This window comes from Eulemur rufifrons, chromosome 7, assembly GCF_041146395.1.
Source record: "Eulemur rufifrons isolate Redbay chromosome 7, OSU_ERuf_1, whole genome shotgun sequence".
In the NCBI taxonomy this organism is placed as follows: domain Eukaryota; kingdom Metazoa; phylum Chordata; class Mammalia; order Primates; family Lemuridae; genus Eulemur; species Eulemur rufifrons.
Window position 1 is genome coordinate 182203631 of NC_090989.1, and position 26325 is coordinate 182229955.

Sequence of the window (26325 nt, forward strand, 5' to 3'; positions counted from 1 at the left end):
AACAGATTCTTCTTTTGTTTTGAATATGACATCACAAAGTCACTGAATCAGGTTGAAGTTGCATTTTAACAGGGAGGGGTATGAGCATTGATTTACCAAATGGAGACGTGACTGGCTGTTCTTTTGTGCCTGCATTATTTACAGGTTTTACCTATCCATAGCCTTGAGAACAAAGAGTTGCAAGGATGCCATGACTCAGGGTTAGTAATACTTAGAGATACTTTATTATCTACCCAGAAATAGGATCAGCTACTGAGCCACAGATCCTGGATTCCTGATGTGAAAAGAAAACAAGCAAGTGGCCTGCAAACATTTGAAAAATGTTTTATAAACTATGCCTACTATCTCCCTTTAGGAGATTAACAATACATGGCAATGATCCTAAGAAGTCATGCAACAAAGAACCTGGTTTTACTTTATTGGTTTCCCAGACATGTTTGAGCATGGAACATGTGTGCTCTCAGCACACCTATTAGTAGTCTGTGTGTGGAACAGCGCGTTCTGTGGGACGCCACTTTGGGAAATATTGAGCTGGAATGTAGAGCGCTAGAAAGGGCTTTAGAGGCCATCCCATTTGTATTATTGCCTCTCATTCTCTGAGAGTCTTAGCATTTTCTCTCATTCCCCCAACTTCAATGAATTTTGTTTTTCTTCTGTTCTGTTATAAATTTAATGTTTTCAAGTACAGTCTTCTTGGGTTGGTCGGATACATTTTACAGTATCTGTAAAGCAACATGTGAGAAGGGTTCCAGGCCTCACAGTAAAAAATGTAGATGATGATATTGACTATCTTAATACTGTGAAGGTTAAATAAAGTATTGTACTTGGAAATCCTTAGTAAAATGTATAATGAGATGATCTTATTTAGCTGTTCAGAGTATTTTTTCTTTTTGGTGTCTAAGTTGAAGTAGCTACTGTGTCCTAGGGCAAAATACTGAAAATAGGAGGTTTATATTGGGGGAAATGCTGCCTAGGATTTCTGTGCCACTTGTGGATTCCCCCTTTCTATTCTGTTGTTCTGAGGTCCTTTGTTCTCTCTCTCTAGTCTGCTTTCTAGAAGGGATAAGATAGAAGCCATCTACATTTCAAAACGAAAGTAGGAAGGTGCAGTTTGGGCCCTACCAGATGATGCGGAGAAGGTGGGAAGTGTGCTTGGAACGGGCCCTCCTCTCTCCTCGAGTCCTGGAGGCAGGGGAGGCTCAAGGCGGCAGTTCTTCCAGATTTGGTCCCATCAAAAGCATTTTATGGGATGTGTCATCTTGGGAGCTTTTAGCCTCCAAATTGTATAATTTGGAGAAACATTTTATACCCACCTATATAACTTCAGACTGTGTTAGGAGAGTGAGAGAGTGACAGAAGGCTCTGTCATCGTCCCTAGAATCCTGCCTATTAATGCTTTCTTTATTAAGGGAGAACCCTTGAGTCCAAAAGAGGTGACGTGAGTTACTCAAGGGTACAAAGCCCATACCTGGGATGATGGGTGGGAGAGTAGGCAATTCTATGGGCTTGTCAGCACCCAGAATATTATCCTCAGATCTGGGTACAATATAAGCGAAATATAGGTGAATACTCATTGCCCAAGAAAGGGACTTAAAATCATGTCAAAGAATGAATGGTTGAAGCCCATAGTGGTGTTTAACCCAAGAAAAGAGGAACCTCATGTAGGAAGTCTAGCAAGACCCAAGCAGTTAGAGGTTCTGAAACAGAGGCCACAACCCTGACTACAGATTAAATCAAAGGGGCAGCACGTACAGCAGATGCAGTAGCAGAGAGTGAGTCACGACATGGTGACAGGGTCTGCGGACCCCAAGCTCTCTTCCATCCTGAGAGTCTGTGAGACCAGGAGAACTACTGAGAACCTTCTCGTTTCTGGGGAGCAACCGTGCAGATGGGGCTGGCTTCACAGTCAGTCACACAGGGCCTCATGCTTAGAAGCATCCAGCACTTGGTTTAATGCTCTGTCATCACCCTCTTGGAATTCTTAATAATTTTGCAGAAGGGGCCACACCTTTTTATTCTGTGCGGGGCTCCATAATTTATGTAGCTGGCCCTGAATGCAGATTTCCATTACAAACCAATACCATTTTAGGGCTTGAAGGAGGTGATCGTGTCATGCCACCAAGCTTGAAGATGCTCCCAGTGTAACTGCTAAATGAGCAGAGGCCGAGGTGGGGGTGTGAGGAGGGAGACTGGGTCTCAAGCTTCCATCTTCAGCATTATGTCGACACCGTTTTCTGTGAGGCTCCCAAAGGTTCTGACAGCTTCCTGGATTTAACCATCCAACTCTTTGCACAGTCCAGCCCCAAGTAGCAGAATTCAGTGCTCGCTTTCAGTTAGGAATTTCTCATGGAAAATCTTGAGTGTTGCAAGTCAAGACTGACATGGGACCTCAGTCTTTTCTGGCTGAGCTGGAACAGCAAAGGAGTAAAGTCTTTGTAAAAATCAAGAAAGACAGGAAAGGCCTGGAGAATTGCGACTTCCGTCCTTTAATTTGAGTGTCACATTTGCAAGAGAGAAATAATCTCTTAGGAGCTCTCCTTTGAATTGGATGATTCCAAGCATGGCCCAAGAATCAGGCCCAGGAGCAATTAGCAATGAGTCATGGTCCGGAGCAAAATCCCCTCGGTGAGGGAGCAACATTTCTCTTTTTCAGAGCGCTTGGCAGCTGAAACAAAATTGCCTGCTGCTTCTGAGGTCTCCGCCTCCCTAGGAGATGATATATTGATGTGCCTGTTAATATTTGTTGGTGTAATAGGCCCAGGGTTTAAACACAAAATTTAAAAATACACAGCAACTCACTATGGGAATAGGAAAATTAAGTCCTAATCAGTTGTTCAAGGACAGCTTATTAAAATAGACTATTTGCATTACTTTTGATAGCATGTTTCTTCTTTCAGAGCACAATCTTACTGTATTTTAGAGTTCCACCACATCATTCAAAAGGGGTCAAAAAAACCTATGGGCCATGTTATATGATTTTTTAAAAATAATTTTTCCCCTTTACATAAACAAATTATCTTTATGGTTCTCTGAAGAGTTTCTGACCTGGAGAAGTTATTTTGTTTCATTTTATAGCCTCAAGAAATGTTCTAAGAAATATTTTGACAGGACACCACCCAAGGCAAACAATTTTTAGTCAAAGGGAACAGTGGCTTGGTTTTCCCGTGGACATATTTGAGAGTATCATTTACTGGGCGCTGCAGTAAGCTCCTGCAGTAAAAGCTCAGATTCTCCTAGAACTCTCTGAAGCGTACGAGTGGTTGGATGCCAGTGTCTTTAAGACCATGTTCTTGGGATTGTGGCATTGGTGAATTGCAGTGCATCTGATGCTAAACTGCTCTGATGGGATCCCTACAGGAATAATTAGCTTTGAGGTTGATGTGGAAGCTGCTAGATTCCTTATGTGTGGCAACTGCTTTCCCTGGAGAATTTTTATATACACAGCGCAGGCAAATCTAGGTATGCCGTTTCACCCCTCCAAAGTGTCCTTCTCTGCTCCTGCTTCCCGTTTCCTCGTGATGCACAATCAAATGGGATCAAGGAATATGTAGGGACTCGAATTCTCCTCCTTTGGCTGAGGCACTGGAAACATGCTGGAATAACCATGGAAACAATCTTTCCACATCTTTCCAAATGCTGTGAGGGCAGACATAGCTCCAGTGTTGTTCAATGTATGAATTCTCATCAAAACCTCTCAGAATTTTATGATTAGAAATCTAATACTCCTTTGTACTGCAGTTAGACTCTGAGAGCACTGTAGCATATTGCATTTCCATTTTTTGCATTGGCTGCCAGGAAGCTCAGAAGTTGTTATGTGCTCTATCTTAGCAAGCTTCATTAACCTCAGTTTTCTATATAGTTTTCCTCTTCCAGCCACCTATATTTCATTGATTTGCCCTTTTTTATTTTTAATAATTTTATTATATCTGTGTCTTTTAGTATAAGCAGGCTGGAAATAAGTATATAGAATCAATTAATTCTACTTGTAGAATATTTAACCTGTTATATCTTTGTTCCCAGGACTCTTTAGAGCAACAGTTTTCATAGTGGGGGATATTCTTTTTAAGACTATGCTAGCTACTACTTCCTCTCCCTTTGGGAAGTACCAGATATGTGCAGTTCAGAAAAGATGTCTTGATGATACCTATATAATCATTCAATCTCCTCCACCTAGACTGAAAGCTACTGGGGAAAAGCAATACAGTTGACACTTGAACAATGCAGGGGTTAGGTTCGCCAACCCCCATGCAAAGTCAAAAATCCACGTACAACTTTTGACTCCCCCCAAAACTTAACAACTAATAGCCTACTGTTGACTGGAAGCCTTACAGATAACAAAAATAGTCAGTCAACACATATTTTATGTTATATGTATTATATACTGCATTCTTACAATAAAGAAAGCTAGAGAAAAGAAAATGTTATTAAGAAAATCATAAGGAAGAGAAAACATATTTACTATTCACTAAGTGGAAGTCGATCATCATGAAGGTCTTCATCCTTGTCATCTTCACACTGAGAATGCTGAGGAGGAAGAGGAAGAGGAGGGGGTGGCTTTGTTGTCTCAGGGGTGGCAGAGGAGAAAGAAGTAGAGGAGGTGGAAGGGGAGGTAGGCGAGGCAGGCACACTCAGGGTAACTTTAAGTGGAAAAAAAAAAAAAATCCACATAGAAATGGACCTGCTCAGTTCCCTGAACTTGCAACCTCTGTTCAAGGTCAATTGTATTTTTGAGCTTTAATGTATGTAGCCTACTGGATACACTCTGATCCAGTAGGTCTCGCATAGGGTCCAGAAATGTGCAATTAAATTTTTTTCTTAAAGGACTATTCACACAGGGGATCTGAGACACAGCTATGAAGAAGCCAAGAAACGGTGACTAAACAAGGTTAAAAAAAAGTGATGTGAGGGTGGAGATTAACCTCATTCTATTAAGACAAGCCAATGCCAGGTGACAATTTCAGAATCAAATAGGCTCTGTTGCCATGGAATGTTCCCTGCCTTCGTGGAACTGGAAGGCAGGTGGCCTAGAGTCTAGTCCCTGTTTTGCCTGACATCTTGGTGACCTTGAAGACGCCTCTTAACAACTGTACCTCTGGATCTTCTCATCTGTATGATAAATCTGCGAGCCTATGATCAAAAGGACTCTTTCCACCCAAGAAAATGCAATGATTCTTCACCACCATCCTTAGAGATGGTGCATTTAGAAACAGGAGGAATTTTAGTGCCTCCAGATAAACCATGAGCCGTGAGAATGACGGGAAAAAGCCTTTTCTGTAAAAAGTCAATACGGCTTGGTTTTCTGCCCGAGAAGCACACATCTGCTTTTGTTCCCCAGCATTATAGATGTGAAAAGAGAATTCACAAGTTGTGTGAATGGCTATTTTATCAACAAGAGTTGGGAGCCAAAGGCGATGGTTAAATACTCACAATCGATGAAATAAATCTGTAAACTTGATTTAGCTTGGAATAAAGAGCCAGGCTGAAAGAGATCCCGGAAGGCGCCTAGCAGGGCAGGCGGGGTGCTGCTGAGCAGGTTCTGCCTCTTTCCTCCTGGATCTGCTGCCCCCTGGGATCACAGTCCCCCCAGCACTGAAGATTGAAATGACTCTGCAGCAATGACCACTTGAAATTAATGAGTTCATAATGCCACGTCTCTCTTGGAAACATTATGACCAAGACTAATTACCTTCAATATGAAAAGACACTTTTCTTTATTAACATAAACTCCTTTTTTTCCACTGCCATATCTTACAGCCCAGTACTACGTTTTAAACAGAGAATATGTAATTAAATTAGAATTTGTGGTGGAAAGCAGTGGAGGCTGATAATAATTGCTTTTCAGAGACTGCTGTAATTGGCGCTCCAAGGATTTTATTTCAAAGCATCGCAGTCAATTTCGGAGGCTTGTTTTATCTGGACTTGAGCGGCTTTGATGAAGACACAGTGACTTGATGTGTCTAGGTTTTCTTAAATTTAACTAAACTGTTTTTTAATGATTATGTTAATAATTACAGTACCATGATTCTGTTTTATGGACACTGGATGATAAAATTCAAATTCCCCTTCTGCCCATTAGTTAAAGTTGTAACCACAAAATGTACACAATCCTTGCTCATTAACCATTTGATAAGCCCTTGAAATTCTATGACCAATAAATATATCTCTATCATTTGGCACCTTAACGATAATATAGTTCGATAAACTTGTTTTGCACAAAAGTTAACTGAAGCCTAGAAAAGCAAAGTGACTTTCCCATTTGGCTCCTCCCATGCAGTGTTTAATACAGTCAATCAAAGCAGGAGAGGAAGCTTGTTAATGAACATCCCCCTACACCACTTGTTTTTGCTCCTGCTGTTTCCTTTATCTGGAAGGCCTACTCCTTTTTGTTCTGGCCCAGTGGGTAAAATTCTACTTATTCTTTAAGTCCCAGCCCAAATGCTACTATTTCCATGAAGTCTTCCTTGATTTACCACAGGAGGAGTTAGTCATTCCAACTCCTACATCCCAGATCTTCAGCTTTCCCGTCTAGGGCTTGGGGATTACAGGGCCATGGTGATGCTAAAATGAGTTAACCTTTCTGGAAGCCGAAAGGATATTGTTAGCACTGTTTTGAGTCTTTCTCTGCTCACCTGTCAGGACGCTACCAGCTGGAAGGCCTGGGCTACCACACAGAAGTTGGCTAACATCCAGTCATCGGGACAAAATTTTCACCTCCGAATGGCAAGTACCAATTAATTATCTGCGGGATGAATTATCTGTCTGAAAGAAAGGTGGAGGTCCTGACGCAGACATACTACCTGGCTATGTGACCTTGGGAAAGTCACTTTGCTTTTCTGGGCTTCAATTATCTTTTGTGCAAAACAAGTTTAGCAAACTATATTATCATTAAGATTACTTTTGCCTCCAGTGTTTCAGAGTGTAATTACACATGGTATAAACCTTACAATTGTGCCCAAGGTATTTGTAGCATTAAAACTAATTAATATCTTACCTAATCATGCCAAGAGAGAGAGGATTTCTCCTGTGCAATTACTGTCCCCGGCTTCATAAAGACAAAGCAGAGCAAAATTTCATTATCTTTCCATTCCATGCAAAGTTGATGAGTTATGTCAAATACGCTGGGTAATTAATAGCTAGAAGTGGAACTCTCCATCTCATTGTTATATCAGCATCTCGGCAAAATACCAGAGTCCCTCCCCTTTTGTAGGAAATATACTGAATTCTGCAATGTTTGCTGGTTCTATGGAAGATAAAAAAATCTCAATGATAGATCAAATAATGGCTAACATTTAGTACAACCTTTATTATTATTATTTGTGGTACTAGCAGTAGCAGTAATAGAATGACTGCTTGTTTCCTGCGTGCTGGGCAGTGTGCTAGATGCTTTATATGGATTCTAGCACATACTCAATGCTGTGAGTGAGGTTCTCATCATCTCTTTTTAAGAAACAGAGGCTCAGGGAGGTCAAGTAGCTTGACTAGGATTACTCAGCTTGCGTGTGGAAGAAACTGGATTCAAATGCAGTTTGAGCATTCAGAGTTCGGGCTCTCAGCTGGAAGGTTAAAATGACACGACTGTATTCCCACTGATAAGGATTAGCATCCAGTTTGCAGAGGCCGGGTGCTATAAGGTAATATGACCATAGGAGCAAGGCTTGATTAGCTGCCATGTGCACGTATGGTTCTACTGTACTTAAAATACAGAAACAACCCTGCTGGTTGGAAATTGCTGCTGCCCTGACTGTCCTGAGCACCTGCCCTGTGGCCCCAAGCTGCCGTGAGCTCTCCTATGGGAAGCCCCTCTGCCTTGGACCCTCCAGTGTCTCCTCCTGACCTAGCAACACAGCTGTCATGCCTGTCACAGCAGGAGAGTCTAGAACCCTGCCCCAGGGTGAAGGCTGGCATCTAATTTGACCAGTTCCTAGCCCTACCATAATGATTGTGAGTTTTTGAAAAATATTACTCTTGGTAAACAGAACTATGTGTCAACGTGTTGTTTATGTTTGAGGCTGAGGGTCTGTGCTTTTTGTTTATGGGGGTGTGAGGGTGGTCGGGTGGGAGACCTCCTGAAGCACTGACTTGGCAAAGACAATGTTAAAAACAATGAATTTGTGACACTTCAGTAGCACCATTCTCTACACCATTCTCCAATCAAAGTAACCGAAGGTGCTTTGGCGAACTGGTTGATTCCAGGGCTGGGGCAGGGAAAATACAGGAGGAACCTGGAGCATCCGGGAGTGCCAGATGGTGAGGAAGTGCTCAAAAACCAAAACCAAAGCAAAACAAAACAAAACAAAACAAGAATGAGGACATCTTGAAAGGGTACAAGAGATACCTGGAAGAGCTCTGACTGGCTAAAGTTAACAACCTAAAGAACAAAATCAATATCCTTTAGCCCATTCTGATATAAATACCTAACTGAACAAGTAAACAGGGGAAGAAGTGATAACTCTTGTTTATAAAAGAATCCTGATTAATAAACATACATGGAATGAGAGTAATAAAAAATCATTACAACATACAGTAATATTGCTGCCGGCAAGATCCCCTGATGGGTGCTAAAAAGTTTAAGCAGAAACAGAGTATTTGTGTATTTTCAGGATCTCCCCCCAAATATTTGGTAAGGACAAAGGGAGCATAGGGACTTTACAGTGGAGAATGCTGGCAGATGCTACCTGATACAAGTGATCGAGGTCACTATCACCAGGAATACCTGTCACTGTCACGCACCCCTGACTTGCCACACAGAGAAGAGCACATCACCTCGGCGGTACCTTTCCAATAATCATCTCTTTAATTTAATAATGAGAAAACATCAGGCAAACACAAATTGAAGGACTATCTACACAACAACTGACCAGCGTCATTCAAAAGTGTCAAGATCATAAAGACAAAGAAAGAAGAAGTTGTCATAGACTGAAGGAGATTAAAGAGATGCGACAGCTGGATGCAAGGTGAGATTCTATATTGGATCCTGGAACAGAAAAAGGACATTAATGTAAAAGCTAGTGAAATCTGAATAAATTCTGCTATTTAGTTTAACAGTAGTATAGAAGGTTAATTTCTCAGGTTTGATCATTGTTCTGTGGTTATGTAAGGGGACATTAATATAAGAGGAAGCTGAGCGAAAGGTATGTGGGAACTCTCTGTACCACTTTTGCAACTTTTCTCTAAGTCTAAAATTACCTTAAAATAAAAAGTTTTTAGAAATGAACTTTAGAATCAAACCCAGGAGAGTTTTCTACATTTGTGGCCTCTGAAGAAAGCATTTCCCCCCACTTTTGTTAAGCATATGGAATATATATGGAATTTATCATGATAAGCACAAAGTTTAAGGGACAAATTTAAACCATTGGCCACTCATAGGGACATTCACTTGCTTAAAAACATTCATTCAATAAATCTTTCTGCATCTTCTGCTGTGAGTTAAGAACTATCCTATCATGAATACCTTTTCTTCTGTGTTGTATAACCACTTCAAAATCATTCTTTCTGCCATATGAAGTGGAATGAATTTTCCAGACATAAGTCTATTTTCTCTCTAGAAATTGCTGCTGGTCAGGTTGTGCCACCAGCAATGCCCTGGTTGGCTGTTGGTGGTTTTGTTTGTTTCCTTGTGCTACCTTGGATGCTGCTGGGTATGTGAGGGTTCAGGAAGTTTTTGCTATATTTCACTCTGGAAGAATAAATCATGGAGACTGTGAGTTCCTTCAATAATTAAATGAGACCATCATATTGCACCAGTCTGCTCTGGAGACATCAGGCTTAACTGGTCTCTTGCCTCACAGGAACAAAGAACCAAGAGCAAACTCTTGACAAGGTACTATCTGAGTGTCTGTCCCATGCCCCACCATGAGCTCTACTGTCACGGCAATGGGATGCAACTTCATTCATGGCGGCCAGGCTAGAGCTTCAGTTAAGTGTAGAGTACGAAATGGGAAAACAATCTAACCCGATAGTTTTGCTCATGGGTAGTTATTTTAAAATTCATAGTTTGAAAAGAGGATTACATAGCATGTTGCAGGGAGTAACAGGAACAAAATTATGGGACATCACAGTGGCTGTAGCTCAGTCAGTTCACATGACATGGTTTAAACATTTCTATTAATTTCTTTTATGTGCTTCAGCTCATGTGTTTACTTGCCTTGAACTTTGGTCTACTGATTAGAAAAATAAAGACTCACTTAAATAGATTTGAGGACAATGAGCTAAGAGCGTAAGAGCCAGGAGAACAGGAAGGGAACGTTTGAATGTGAGGTCTTATAGAATACAGGAGTCACTGTGGGAGTAATAACTGGGATGACAGTGATGACTCATAGAAAAAGTGGCTAGAATTTACATACACACCCCCCACGGAAGAGTGTGTGTGTGTGTAGATATGCTGAAGGTGTGTAGATTATGTATGGGAGAAAAAGGATAGAGAAATAAAAGATATCTGACTCAAAAGAATGAGTATGGATAAGAGGATAGCATATAGCTTAAATATACATGTGGGCCTTATGTGGTCCCGGGTCTATACAGAGTTGCATTCTCAGAAGTACAGTCTCAGCATCATGGAAAGGTGTTAAACATAAAAATCCCCATCCTTACTTGTGCCTCGTGAAAAACTTTAAAGGAACCCTATCCATGCCATTTAGCAACACATGTCCAAAGTCCTTCCTACATTTCCCTCTATACCAAATCACCACACTCAGTCTGAGCTTAATGGGTTTTCTTCCACTGTGTTTATTCTTTTATCCCCAGTTCTTTAGTTTGCAAGTCCATCCAACTAATCTCTCATTTGCTTCTCTGATCTGCTCCTTGCTTACAATTCTGTTTCATAAAAGATCAGGAAACTCAAGTCACTGAGACTCTTTCAGTGGGTGAAAGATGCTGGGCGCAGTTGAAAGGAGTGGATTCTGGGAACAAACTCCCAGTAAAGCCCCCATGGAAAGTTCTGGCTTGCTCCCACCTCCACCTGGAAGTGAGCAGAATCCCACTGGTCCATAAAGAGGTTCCTCTTCTTCCTCCAACAGGCAGGGGCTCTGTCACTGTGCCCTTGGTTACAGAAGGAGATTTTCTCAGATTTAAAAATTGAGAAACTCAAGCATGGAGCCAGACTGTAATTGTCACCCAGTGGCAATTCAGACACAGCGAGCGGGCCCCTGGGTAGTGCCACTCCTGTTCTCTCCAAGCAGCTGTCTCTGCAGCCAGCTCCCTTTCCCACAAAAGTTTCATAAAGGCTTTTTATTACATAATTATACTTCTGTGCCTTGTAGTTATGTGAGGTAACGACTCACAATTAGCATGTTTAATTAGGAAATTAGGTGTTATAATCACAATATGGAGCAAAAATTTGTCATGAAGTTGTAGTTCATAAACAAATGGCTTTTTTCTTTAAGATTGGAAAAAAACTCACAAAATCAATGTAAACTTTTGGTTTTGGCAGATACTGAGATTTAATTTGTTTTTAGTGCTAAAAGGGGATCATTCCACCTGTTTCCCAGAGGGAGGCTGCCTTCCCCCTTGAGCTGGGAATCAGTCAGTCTGGTATGTAGATATCCCCTCGGCCACTACTGGACTGTCCTGGGTTTTCTCTGTAGGGTAGACATTGAGCTGATCTACCTCGAGATCTGGGTTGTAGAGCATCAACACTCAAGGGGTCCAGTTCATTCTGTCTAAGATATGATCCTTGTGTCCTGCTGCATGCTAGGCACTTTGCACTGCTTAGTTGTAAGGCCACCTTCTACATTATATTGAGCACTCTCAGAGGAACACAGGGAAGGCCTGTATTATAGAGGAGGAAGTACCTAATCATATGGGCAAGGTAGATATTCCTTTGTGGTGCTCCCAGGAATAAGAAGTATATTTGAACCAATCAAACCAAAGTGCAAAGAATCTGTTCGGACCCACTGTGGAGCCCTACACTATAGCTGTCAGCACGGGGTTCAAAGACTGCCCCCCCAAGATTCTATGATTGAGCTTGTTCATATCCTGGGCCTTGCTTCATTTTCTTGAGGACAGGTGATGAGTTTACCTATATTGTGACATGTGAGATATGAAATTACAGGTAAACTTTTATGGATTTGCATTTTTTTGGTAGAAAAACTACATGACTTTATTTATATGACATATTTTCAGTGGTGTCTGTCTGTGACCCATGAAATGGTAAAACTACTGATCTATATAGTCGATCCTTGAACCACACAGGGTGAGGGTGACTGAGCCTCCTGCACAGTCAAACATTCATGTATAACTTTTGACACACCCCAAAACTTAATTACCATTAGCCTACTGTTGACTGGAAGCCTTACTGATAACATAAACAGTTAATTAACATATATTTTGTCTATTATGTGTATTATATACTTCATTCTTACAAAACATAAGCTAAAGAAAAGAAAATGTTATTAAGAAAATCATAAGGAAGAGAAGATATATTTACTATACATTATGTGGAAGTGGATCATCGTAAAGTCTTCATCCTCATGATCTTCACACTGAGAAGGCTGAGGAAAAGGAGGAAGAGGAAGAGGAGAGGTTGGTTTTACCGTGTCAGGGGTGGAAGAAAATTCATGTATAAGTGGACCCATGTAGTTCAAATCCATGTTGCTCAAGGGTCAACTGTATTGACGTGTGTATAAATATGTAAGTATGTGTGTGTGTCATATACATATCATATATGTGTGTATATATTCATTTACTTCATAATTGTAGTCTAGGAGATAGAGATAGGGACACAGCCCCTATGTTCAAGTTACCAGGGAAGACAAAGGACACAGGGATGGCAGAGATGGCCAGTAACCTAAGTACATGCTCCCTTCTACAACAGCTTTGTTGCTAGGAAGCCAGGGATATTTCCCAACTTTTTTGCATCTAATTGTAGCCACATGATAGTTCTCACCAATGAAATGTGAATAATGTGATGTGTGTCACTTTCTACCTGACCAGGTTAAGAAATAGGTTTCATTTCTCTACCCTCTTATTCTCGTCTGCCATGGCCTTGGAAGCTATGTGTTGATGATGGCAGAGTCACAAGAGTCTGGGTTTCTGAATCCCGGAGTGAAAGGCTGCTCACTGAACATCTGCAGTGCTCAGGTTCAATGGACTGTTGTTTAAACCAAAAAGAAACTAACATTCTTTTGTTTATGTGTTACAGAAACTAAGGTTTCCTTACCTGATAAAAAAGGCAAGTTCAACAGAATATGGTCAGAGTTACAATGGTGTTAAATGCGAGGGGATGATGGAAGAGGAAGATTGAAGAACATTAAGGGAGGCAACTAAAGTAGAATAAACTCTAAGCAATATGTAAAGTAGAATAAAGAGAGATACCAAAGTGAAGGGCCCAGAGCAGGTTCTTGGGATTGGCAGAAAGTGGGTGACATTTCAGGCAGAGGAAAAGACACATGCAAAGCCCTCGAGTTGAGAGTGAGTGGGAAATGGCTGAGAGTGGATCAATATGGCTGGAGTAGAGAATAGTGTAGGGGTGGAGGTTAGAGAAATATACAAGGTCTAGATCTTGAAGGAGTTCAGACTTGACCCAAATGGCAAGAGTAATGGGATATAAGGAAAACATGACATGATCAGATTTGGGTTTTTGAAAGATAACTCTAGTTGATGTGCAAAGAGTGAAGAGAACAAGACTGGAGGCAGGGTGACCAATGCAAAGGCAATATGTTAATCCTAGTGATGAAAGGCAGGGGCCTGAACTAAGGAAGAGGCAATGGGAAAAGAAAGAAGTGGCAGGATTTGGTGATGACTAGATAAGGAAGAAAAAGGATATACAGCCATCCCTTGGTGCCTGTGGGGGTTCGTTCCAGGTACCGCCACAGATGCTCAAGTCGCTGATATAACCTATGTACATCCTTCCTTACACTTTAAATCATCTCTCAATTACTTATAGTACCTACTACAATGCCTATACATTCCCTCATTCACATGGTTCAACATAGTACTTGGCATGTTGCAGATTTAAGTTTTATTCTTTGGAATTTTTTTTGTTCCAAATATTTTCAATCCACAGTTGCTGGAATGCATGGATGTGGAACTCACAGACACAGAGGGCTGACCATATAGAGCTAGAGCCAGAGATACATGCTAGTGTGGGAAAGAGCAGAGGACTTGGGATACATAATGATAGCACCAAATTTGGCTTTGCTGTTACGTTGGTTCATGGGTTTTATCTCTGTAGGCTTAGTTTTACCTGCAAGTGGGGATACCAACTAGTTTGCAGGGGATTTGTCAGGATTAAATGAGACCCAGCATGTGGAAGTATTATGTAACTCTATAGCACTTTATAAAGGGAGGGTTCTCACCTACTGATATAGTCTACATAACCCTGTCCAAGTCTTCCACCTTCAGGAATTTGAGGATTGAAATTTCACCAAGACAACATACACTGGGGAAAAGAAGCCCTGTTTAATAAATGGTGCTGGGAAAATTGGATAGCCATGTGCAGAAGAATGAAACAGGACCCTTATCTCTCACCACTTCCAAAAATTAAATCGGGATAGATAAGAGACTTAAATGTAAGGCATGAAACAAACAAACAAACAAAAAAAAAACGGAAAAAAAAATGTTTATAAGTACCCAAGTCACTGGTATTTGCTAAAGGAATTCAAGATAGATGTGCTGTATTTCATATGTTTGAATACAGATTGTCTATTTAGGATAATATTGCTGTATTTGATTTTCTTAAGTATTGAGAACACTTTTATAAGTAGTTAAAAGATCTGTTTGTTATTGAATTTGTTTGCATGTGAATAGAATTGACATGGAAACATCAAGCAATCAAGCATCATTAAATATATTTTCTTACAGTAAAAAAAAAAAAAGAATTCTAGAAGAAAAGGTAGGAAAAACTCTTCTAGATATCATCCTAGGCAAAGAATTTATGACTAAGACCCCAAAGACAATTATAGTAACAACAAAAATAAATAACTGGGACTTGATTAAATTAAAAAGCTTCTGCCCAGCTAAGAAAATAATCAACAGAGCAAATAAACAACCTACAGAATGGGAGAAAACATTCACAAATTATATATCTGAAAAAGGGCTAATATCCCGAATCTGCAAATAAGCAAATCAGCAAGAAATAAAAACAAACAACCCCATTAAAAACTGAGCAAAAGACATGAACAGAAGCTTTTCAAAAGAAAATAGACAAATGGCCAAAATACACATGAAAAAATCCTCAATGTCATTAATCATCAGGGCAATGCAAATTAAAACCACAATGAGATATTACCTTACCACAGTTAGAATGGCTTTTATTAAAAAGTACAAAAACAATAAATGCTGGCATGGATACAGAGAGAAAGGAATGCTTATACATTGTTGGTAAGACTGCAAATTAGTACAGCCTCTATGAAAAACAAACAGTATGAAGATTTCTCAAAGAACTAAAAGTAGAACTACCATTTGACCCAGCAATCCCACTACTGGGTATTTGCTCAAAGCAAAAGAAATCATTTTATCAAAAAGACACCTGCACTCAAATGTTTATAGCAGCACAATTCACAATTGCAAAGATGTGGAATCAACCCAAGTGCCTATCAATTCATGAGTAGATTAACAAAATGTGATGTATGTATATCATGGAGTACTACTCAGCCATAAAAAGGATAAATTAATGCCTTTTGCAGCAATTTGGATGGAACTGGAGACCATTATCCTAAGTGAAGTATCCCAAGAATGGAAAAACAAACACCATGTGCACTCTCTACAAATTGGAACTAACCGATGAGCACACATGTGCACAGAGGGAAGTAAAAGTCATTGGAAATCAAGCAGGGGGAAGGGACAAAAACCTCCCTAATGGATACAGCGAACACTGGGTGATAGGCAGCCTTATAGCCCTGACTCAAGTACTACAAAATCTATCCATGTAATAAAAACATTTGTACCCCCTTAATATTTTGAAATAGAAAAAAAAAGATTCTAAAGGTGGAGTTTTAGAGGTTGCACATGGAGAAGAATCACTTTCTACCTGTAGTGGATCAATCTCACAGGTACTGTGGGGTGGTCTCTCTCGATGAGTTCACCATTTCCCTCAAAACGAGTTCTAGAGGCCTCAGTGTGGCTCAACTTTCCCTAGCTCAACTGCATTTGGGGACGTCACATGCCTGGACATCTTTGAGGTCACCCTTCCTTCTGTACAGTCCCTGAAGCCCTACATTTGCAGCTTCCTCAGACTGCTCAAGGTGTCTGGCTTTTGGCTACCAATAATAGCAAGTTCTCCATGATGGAGATCAGTGTTTCTAAGTTTTCTCATTTCTTCCACAAGCACCAAGGTCTGTAGAGAGTTGGACAACTCAGAATGACTTGTCCTTTAACAAATGAAGTCATAGATGGCTTCTTTGTGAGCACACGGTAGAAACACGAGGCTCTCAAAAAACATTCGCCATGCAACTCTTGCTAACACATAACACATCTACACTGTGGCAGTTTGCCTTGATTCCTGATACCAGCTGGGCTCACTGTACCATATTTTACAGTTAGTGATCAAGATACTGAGTTCAATTTTTAAAAACAGAACTACTTCTTCATTTAGCTCGTAAGATTTAGATGTTTAGGTCTGTGTGACATGCATAAACACTTGCCGTTTTTCTACACATCTGGACCTTGGAGATAATTCAAAGAACTTCTTTCTTCAATCAGATTGACAGCATTTTTTGCACCCAAAGAAACTTGATTCAAGCAATTTTTCTTACATGCACTTTCCGAGGCTTGGCTGGCCAACTTGGCAGGTGGCAATTCACTGGAGTTTATAGTAGAATGAATCTTTGATTGAAGTACCTGGGTCAAAGATAAAAAGAAGAACAGTTCATACAACACAGCAGCTGGTATTATAAACTCTTTGCATAAAACAACAATTTGCAACATGTATAGATGTATCATTAGTGCTTTTGGAACAATAAACCTCTCATTTGATTGCACCATTTTAAATGTTTGATGGAGTGTATTGTGATACCTAATTTAGTTGTTCTTGAATGGCAGCGTGGATGATGTTCCCCATTTGCATTTGCAGTTCATCAAATGTCTGCCATTCTCCTGTGATGAGAAATGATTCCAGAAGGGAAAGGGAAGATAGAAGCTGAAATGTAATGGAAACTGTCAAAGAGCAATGTAGGTACATGTAAGGTGGTAGGCTCCAGGCAGATGACACCGTAGTCCAAGCTGGCCAGAGAGAGGTTCTGTGTGGTGCTGTCCCAGAACCCAGCTGCAAAGCACCTACGTACAATGGGTTTTGTCTGCTCAGCATGTACTCCTCCTTTCTGGTAACAGAACCTCCTTTCTTTTGGGTAGCTCCTCCATCTGTACATGGGGTCTTTGTGGGGCTGTCAATCATAACACTCCCCCACGCCCACCCCAACACATCTGGAGTAGGCATATAAACTTCCTGGACCAGCCTTAGTGTATTTTCCCCTCTTGGAATGATGGTTGGCTTAGGAAGAGACATGTGACCAAAGTCAGACCAATCAGGTTCTGTCCTCAGACTTGATCAAACTAGTTGGAGAGACAGCCTCTTGTTTATGGCTCACAGGATGTGAACATGTAGACCTACAGCACCCAGGTGGAAAGAGCCTCCCTGAGACAGGAGGGGGCAAGATGAGTATCTAGAGAAAAGCGGGGCCCAGACACAGAGAGAGTCACACGTCAAGTCCCTGCATCTGGAAAATAAATCCACCCTTGGACTCCCCAGTTATATAAGCTAGTACATTCCAATTCTTCCATCTCTTGTTACAGCTGCTTTGACTTGCATTTCTGTCACTTGAATCAAAGAGTTCTGGCAAATACAGTAGTTTACAAATGCAATTACAATGAAAGAATCTATTGAGAATTTCCAGAACTCATTGTATCATGACTCACGTCCAGGCACGACTCATGCTAGACTTTTGCTTCTAGCATAGACAAAACGATTACTTGAAGTACATTTTCTTTTTATGAGAGTGATAAAAATCACATTAGGGTAAAGTAGGTCAAGAGGTCACTTTGTTTTTGACGTGTGGAAGGAAATTGTGTTCCAATGTTGGAGTGAAGATGCTGCTGTCCACTGGGGCCCTGACAGGCCCGGTTGTGCATGGCAACAGCCTCTCAGACGAAGGCAGAAAGAGCTGTCATTAAGGGTGGAAGGTTGTCACAGAGAAAAATCTTCCCTTTCTCAGCACTTGTATCCTGTGCTCCCTTTCAAGTCTCCATTTCCTATCATTTCTGCTTTTCAAAAGATAACAGCTTTGAGATATATTTCACACACTGTATAATCCACTGATTTAAAGCACACATACAATTCAGTGGTGTTTAGTGTATTTGCAGAGTTGTTCAACCATCACCACAGTCAATTTTAGCACATTTCATCACCCCCAAAACACTCTGTGCCCTTTAGCAGCCTCCTCAGTACCTCCTCCCCCTGCCCTTGGCAACCACTAATCTGCTTTCCGTCTCTATGGATTTGCCTGCTCTGAAATTTCATGTAAATGAAATCATACAACCCAGGATCTTTCGGGACTGACTTTTGCTTAGTGTCAGGTTTTCAAGGTTCATCTATGTAGTAGCAGTAGTCATTCCTTCTCATGGCAGAACGATATTCTAGTCTATGGCTGTACCACATTTTGTTTATTCATTTATTACTGATGAGCATCTGGGTTGTTTCACTTTTTTGGCTAGTATGAATAACGCTGCTATGAACATTGGTGTATAACGTTGGTGTGGACGTATGTTCTTGTTACCCTTGGGCATATACCAGGAATGGAAATGCTGGGTTATATGATGACTCCATTTTTAAACTTTTTGAGGAATTGTCACACTGTTTTCCAAAGTGGCTACACATTTGGTATTCCCACCTGAAATATATGAGGCTTCCAGTTTTTTCCCCATTCTTGCCAGTATTTATCATGTGTCCTTTTGGTTATAGCCATCCTAGTGGGCACAAAGCGAGAGCTCACTGTGATTTTGATATGCACATCCCTGATGACTAATGAGGTAGAACATCTTTTCATGTGCTTAGTGACCATTTATATGTTTTCTGTGGCAAAATGTCTATGTGGATCACTTGCCTATTTTTTAACTGGGTCCGATCACTTTGATAGCAGTGGCAAGGTCGCACTGGTGAACAACGCTTGGCCTCGGGTTTTGCTTGCAAATGCACTCTGTGTGGTAAATGGAATTAGGAAGGTGAACATGCAAGGGATAGAGCAGAGAGAGGACAAGCTTTCCACCCTCTTCCTGGGCAGGAGGTAAGGTGGGTGCACGTGGGGGGCAAGTGTGGATACCTCTGGCTTCTTTCCATCCTTCAGAACTAGTTTATGTGTCACCTCCTCCAAGAGATCTTCCCTGATTACTTTTAAGGAGATTTACTTTCTGCAAACTGTGTCTTATATTAGGCCTGTTTTTTGTTTCCTTCATAAAACTTTTATGATTTATAATTAATTAATTTGACTGGTCTGATTTTATTTTATTTTATTTTATTTTTACTTTTAACTGTCTCCTAGTTCCTTTAGGGCAAGATCCACATCTGTCTCACTGCTGCTTTGTTCTCAGCAGCTACCCCAGTGCCCGGCATTGAGCCTTTGCTCAACAAATATTTCCTAAATGGAAAATAGCTCATGTTATAAGGGAGAACAGTCATCCTAGTTTATGTTCCTTAGGGACTGAGGAAAGCTTTAAAAAATGGTCCTTACTGAAAAACTAAGTTTCAAATAAACTCACTTCTGCCTTGGTATCATTTACTTAGCAGAATAACATTTAAAACATATTTGAAAACTATGGGTGGGCGTAGTGGCTCAGGCCTGTAATCCTAGCACCCTGGGAGCCAAGGCAAGAGGATTGCTTGAGGTCAGGAGTTCGAGACCAGCCTGAGCAAGAACGAGACCCTGTCTCTACCAAAAATAGAAAAAATTAGCCGGGCGTGGTGGCACACACGTATAGTCCCAGCTACTTGGGAGTTTGAGGCAGGAGGATGGCTTGAGCCTAGGAATTCAAGGTTGCAGTGAGCTGTGATGATGCTACTACATTCCAGCCCTGGGCAACAGAGTGAGACCCTGCCTCAAAAAACAAAAACAAAAATTAAAAAACTAAAAAAACTATGAAGGACAGCAGACATTCTTCACATGTTCTTCATTCAGAGGAAAGTTGAGCTTGAGATAGGCTCCTCCTGTCCCCTACGCATGAACCCAAAGGATTTTATTGACAGAGTGGTGTTGTATCCCATATTGTAATCCTACTGCACTGAGCCTACCCGTGATAGAACTTGGAGACCCCACAGGGCTCCACCCTTTGTTCTGTGTTCCGTGTTAAGGAAAAATGCTCCTCAGAATGACACTAAGCACCAGTTGTGTAAGCAGGAGTTCTGAGCTTCCCTCTATACCAAAGCACCATTCTCATGTCATTTCCTGTATTGGCCGTGCTGGTATAGAATACACGTTTGAACAATATTCAGAAATAGAACATGAATTCTCAGGTTGGGATATGAGATTTAAAAAAATTACAAATGATTTTAAATGTTTATTCATACATGTACCATGTTGCAGAACTCTAGCCACATGGAAGGGTCTTTCTCTCCCTTCTTTACAACCCTCTCTCCTGAGAATAAAGTAAAGATCCCCGTTAGTGGCTGATTGGGTATTGAGGAAGAGGGAGGTACCTAGGTTCATTCTCAGGTGACCGAATGGGGAGTGGTGCCATCTTCTGAGACAGAGAAGTGGTACACAAGGCATAAATGAGGACCATTGGTGCTGTCACTACTAGCTCTGTATCTTTGGGCAAGTTAATCTCTCTTTGTCTCCATTTCTTTATCTGTAAATTGAGAATAGCAATAGTACTCACCTCATAGGATTGATATAAAAACCAAATGATTTAATATACATAAAGCACTTAGAACTGCATGTGTTTACAATTGTTTGGTTTCTACTTTCTCTCCTTCATCTTCATTAATATCATCATCATCACCATCATCAAGAAATGCAGGAGGATGAATTTAAGAGAAGGTAGGTAAGCTGGTGATAGACTCTATTTTGGACATGTTCACTTTGGGGTACCTGTAGGACATCCAGTTAGGCACACCTAGTCGGTAAGTGAAGAAATTGGCCTGGAGCTTAAAGGCAACATCAGAGCTGCTAGTGTGGCTTAAGGAACCTCGAGTCGACAGGACACAGTTGAATGCCTGCACGGGGTAAGAGCATGTAGGGACAGCAGGTGGAGTGAGAAGACAATGGGGGTTAAGGGAAAAGCCTTACAAGGAAATACAAAGGAAGAGGAGCCAGGAACAAAAGCTAGTGGTACTAGGGATAGTGCTATGTTAGAAATTAAGGGAAGAGAGGTTTAATAAAAGAGAGTGGTCCATATTACTAAATGACCTAGAAAGTTCAAATAATATTGGGGACTAGCAAGCCTATTCAACTGAGTTATTAGGAGGTCCCCGATAGCATTAACCAGAGCGTTTTCAGAGGAGAGAGCCTCCCTCCCTTAACCAATGGCTGCACTGAAGTTGGAGGCCATGATTTGGCACATAATTACATAATTTCTTCCCGTAGAAAAGAAAGTAAATGGTTGGTATTAAAAATTCAAGGAACTGAGTTCTACATGGGTACCTCTTTTCCTCCACGCTGTCAATGCTAGAAGCTTATTCCAAGGAAGAGTAATTCGCAGACTAAGGAATAAGGTCAGGGCTTGGTAGTCACTTGGCACATAATTCCAATGGGAGACCTTTAGGGTAAAACCAAATTGGAACCTGAACCTGAACATGTGGCCTGGCCCTTGGACTTAAGCTTCTTACCTTTATCATATGGAAGGCAGAAGTTAAGTAGGTGGTGGGAAGAGGGCCTCACAGAGTGGGGGCAGGACAGAAGAGGGAAGTGGGCATGGCTGCATTCCCGATGAGGCACAAGTATCCCATTCACTAGTAAAATATGGCCCGATGAGCATCCGCACAAACCACTCCTCCTCTGCTGGGAGGGCCAAGTATTCTTTCATGATCTCACCCTATGAGTCATTCCAGAAATTTGACTTAAAGGGCCCAGCTATTCTCCTCCCTCCTTGGGCAGTGTGACTGATTTGGGGTTGGGGGTTACCAGGGTATATGTGCCAGAGGATGTGGTTTCCATATCCAGCATTTGATCCACAAAAACAATGCTTTCTTGATCTTTTAAGCAGTTCTTAATCATAGAATCATGGAAGATATTATACTCCCCATAGAACACCATGAAATATTGATACATTTAATTCTAGGAATAATTTTAGGCAGAAAATGTGGCTCTATTATATGCCACAATATAAAATCATAACCACAAACACACACATCCATAAAAAAACATGCTGCTGAATTAAGAGTGATTGGCTGTTTGCATTAACTTTTGCTTGCTACTTATTCATTTCATTTGTTATCAGCTGGCACTCACTAGCCGACAAGCAGTAGCAGGTGCAAAAAGGCTGGAAAATTTTGTCAAAGAAAAGCTTAAAATTGTGAAAATTTTATCCATTAAGTTATATTTTCTAGAAATTGCAAAACCCCAGCAATTATTTCAATTTAGTGATGGAACATATCCGTTTCGCAGAGACTGAGAATCTCCAAACTAGTTCTAAAAATTTTATACTACAAATTGTCCTGCACCACAGAGGCCGTGACTTCTCTATTAATAGACACTATATTAATGAAAGAGCTCAGATTCGCCTTGACAGTGGTCTGAGAACAGCTAAATGAAGGCTGTACATAGTTTAGCTGTTTGTAATCCCCATTTCCTGTTACCAAATGGAAAGGGACTTTTCAACTCTTTTGCCCTTTCTCGTATTAACTTTCCAAAATGTTTAGCTTCTGGCTACTATATTCTCCTAAATTGCTTATGGAGTCAGTTTTTTCATTTCCACTAGAGTATAAGCAATGGGGCAAGGTCTCTTCATCATTAACTGTTGTACACTCAGCAGCTACGCTTGGGCCTAGCACATAGTAGGTGCTTAATAAAAACTTGTTCATTGAATTAAGTTCATTGAGAACTTCATTCAACTTCACTGAAGTGGTTGTAGAAGCATGGCATTTGGGACAGCATGACTTTTAGGGTAAGACAAAGCTAGATTTGATCTCAGGTTACTATCTTACATAAGAAACTTAACATCCTAAAATGTATTTACACATCTGTTAAATTGAAACAGCAACATATATTAACAGTTTTTATAGCATTAAGAGTTACTCTAAGTAAAGCATTAATATAGTGCCTTGCACACAGGGGTTAATTAATAAATGGCAGCTACTGTTACTCCAGACTGCAAATGAGAATTTTTGCAATTTCATGTACTTACTAAATTGCATGATAATAAACCAGTGTGGTTTCATTTTATTATAATACCATTTTGACAATTTAGTGTTTCATGTTTTTAAAAAGTATGTAAATTTGCTTATTAACACATTTTAGAAATTAGCAGTCCACATAGTGGGAAATAATTTCTTATCTCTAATTTAATCCTCTACCTGTTAAAAATTAAAAACAAAGAACTTTGTCAAAGAAACTAAAACTTTTAGTTGCAGCTGATCAAAAAGCTCAAAAAATGGACTATTTTAAAGGAAATCACTTTGCCTTCCTATATTGGTGCATACTTCGCTAATTAACTAGATTCTCTGTGATTACCACTTAAGCAAAACAGATGGGCCCTGGGTTTGATAGCCAATTTTATAAATTGATTTACCTATGAAAGGAACTACTGGGAACTATTTATATGATGGAACAGTTAATTTACTGTTTACATATTAAAGTAAATAAAAGGAAGGCATATGAAATACATAAGAAGATCATACCATTAGGCTTAATAAAGGAATAGAAACGATTGGAGCATTCTGAGCTACACTTCAGAATTTGGATGGGCCTTAAGATAATTAAAATGGTAGCACTCTCTTTGGCCACCAGGTGGGGCTATTTTTCTGTTTGTGGCAATGCTCTAGGCGGGTCAAGGCTAACCATACCCCTCTTCCTCTCATGCAGACAACCCTGGACTTGCATAGATTAAGTCGGCCAGTATATTACTTTGTGCTTACCACAGATGATATGAAATGTCACTTCCAGCCTGGAACTAGGGAGAAACAGCAAATATTAATAATACAGATAAGCCTGGAAATCTAATTTTGGAGGAGAGCTGGTCTCAGGAGGTAGCTCAAGTTACGCAATCTGAATTTAAGGGATATCTGTAATATACAACTTCCTCAATCTATTCTGTAGCTTCCAGATTTCTAGCATTAAAGATGATCTGATCAATTCCAGTGGTTCCCATTTAAAATATAAGATGTTTAAGCCAATATTTATTAAACACCTGCATCATACCAGGCATTGCTGATACAGCAGTGCACAATAATCCTGATTAACTTATCTCATTGATGCCTTAGTATGAACCCATTTGTCAGAAAAATTTCCTTCTCAGAGCATGAGAGGAGCAGGTGGGAAAGAGAAAAGCTGGAAAATTTAGAATATGGGGATAAACGGGCATTATTTAATAAGAACTTTTGGTTGTAACAGAACACAATTGGAACTATCTCAAGAAGTTATCTTTTCAAAGAACCAGCTTTTGGCTTTATTGATTTTCCCTATTTTTATTTTCCATTTTATTGGTGTCTACTCTAATTTTTATTAATTCTTTTCTTCTGCTTGCTTTAGGAATAAATTGCTCTTCTTTCTCTACTTCCCTAAAGTGGAAGCTTAGGTTATTGATTGTAGATTTTTTTAAATCTTTTGTTATATACGTATATAATGCTATAAATTTTCATTTAAGCACTGCTGTGCTGCATTCTATATATCTGGTAAGTTATATTTTCATTTTTATTTAGTTCAAAGTATTTTAACATCTCTCTTGACATTTCTTTGATCCACATGTTAGTTAGAAATATATCATTTAATTTTAAGATATTTTGCAATTCTCTAGTGATGTTTCTGTTATTAGTTTCTAGTTTATTTCCATTGTGGTCTGAGAATATACTTTGTATTATTTGTATACATTTTTTTTTTCAGGTGCATTTTATAGTCCTGAATGTGGTCTATCTTGGTTAAAGTTCCAGGTGAGCTTGAGAAGAATGTGTATTCTGCTGTGGTTGAATGGAGTATTCTGTAAATGTCAATGAGATCAAGTTGATTGATAGTCCTGTTCAGGTTATATATATCCTTACTGACTTTCTGCCTGCTTGATCTATGAATTATTGACAGAGGGGTGTTGAAGTCTCCAACTATAATAATGGATTTGTCTATTTCTTCTTTCAGTTCTGTCAGTTTTTGCCTCATGTATTTTGACAGTCTCCTGTTAGGTGCATACACAATAAGGATTGTTGTATCTTCTTGGGGAATTGGACCTTTTAATATTATGTAATGCCCTTCTTTGTCCCTGATAATCTCCCTTGTTCTGAAGTCTCCTTTGTTTGAAATTAATATACCTATTTCAGCTTTCTTTTAATTAGTGTTAGCATGGTATATCTTTCTCTACACACTTTCACTTTTTAAGTTTTTACATTTAAAGTAGATTTATTATAGATAACATATACTTGAGTCTTGTTTTGTTTTTATTTTTGTTTTTTAATCCATTATAATAATCTCTTTTATTTGGCATATTTAGACCATTCATATTCAAAGTGATTACTGATATAATTTCTATCATGCTTGTAACTGTCTTCTATGTGTATTTGTTTTTCATTACTCATCTCCCTCTTTTCTGCCTTCTCTGGTTTTAATTGAGCATTTTACCTAACTCTATTTTATTTCTCTCTTAGCAAATGAATTATACTTCTTTTTTAGTATTTCTTAGTGGTTGTCCTAGAGTTTACAATATACTTTTTAAGGTTTTAAAACATTTTTTGGTAAAATATACTTACCAAAAAAATTATAATTTTAGCCATTTTTAGGTGTACAATTAAGGGGCATTAAGTACATTCACATTGTTGTGGACTTTCAAGAACTTTTTCATCTTTTCAATATGAAGCACTATACCCACTATGCAATATACATTTTAAATCTATGATCACCTTCAAATAACACTATAGTCTTCTTACATAGTGTAGGTATCTTAAACAAAGTATTCTTTTTTTTTTTTTTTTTTTTTTGTTGAGACAGAGTCTCACTTTGTTGCCCAGGCTAGAGTGAGTGCCGTGGCGTCAGCTTAGCTCACAGCAACCTCAGACTCCTCGGCTTAAGCGATCCTACTGCCTCAGCCTCCCAAGTAGCTGGGACTACAGGCATGCGCCACTATGCCCGGCTAATTTTTTTTTTTTTAATATAGATTTTTAGTTGTCCATATAATGTCTTTCTATTTTTTAGTAGAGACGGGGTCTCGCTCAGGCTGGTCTCGAACTCCTGACCTTGAGCGATCCACCCGCCTCGGCCTCCC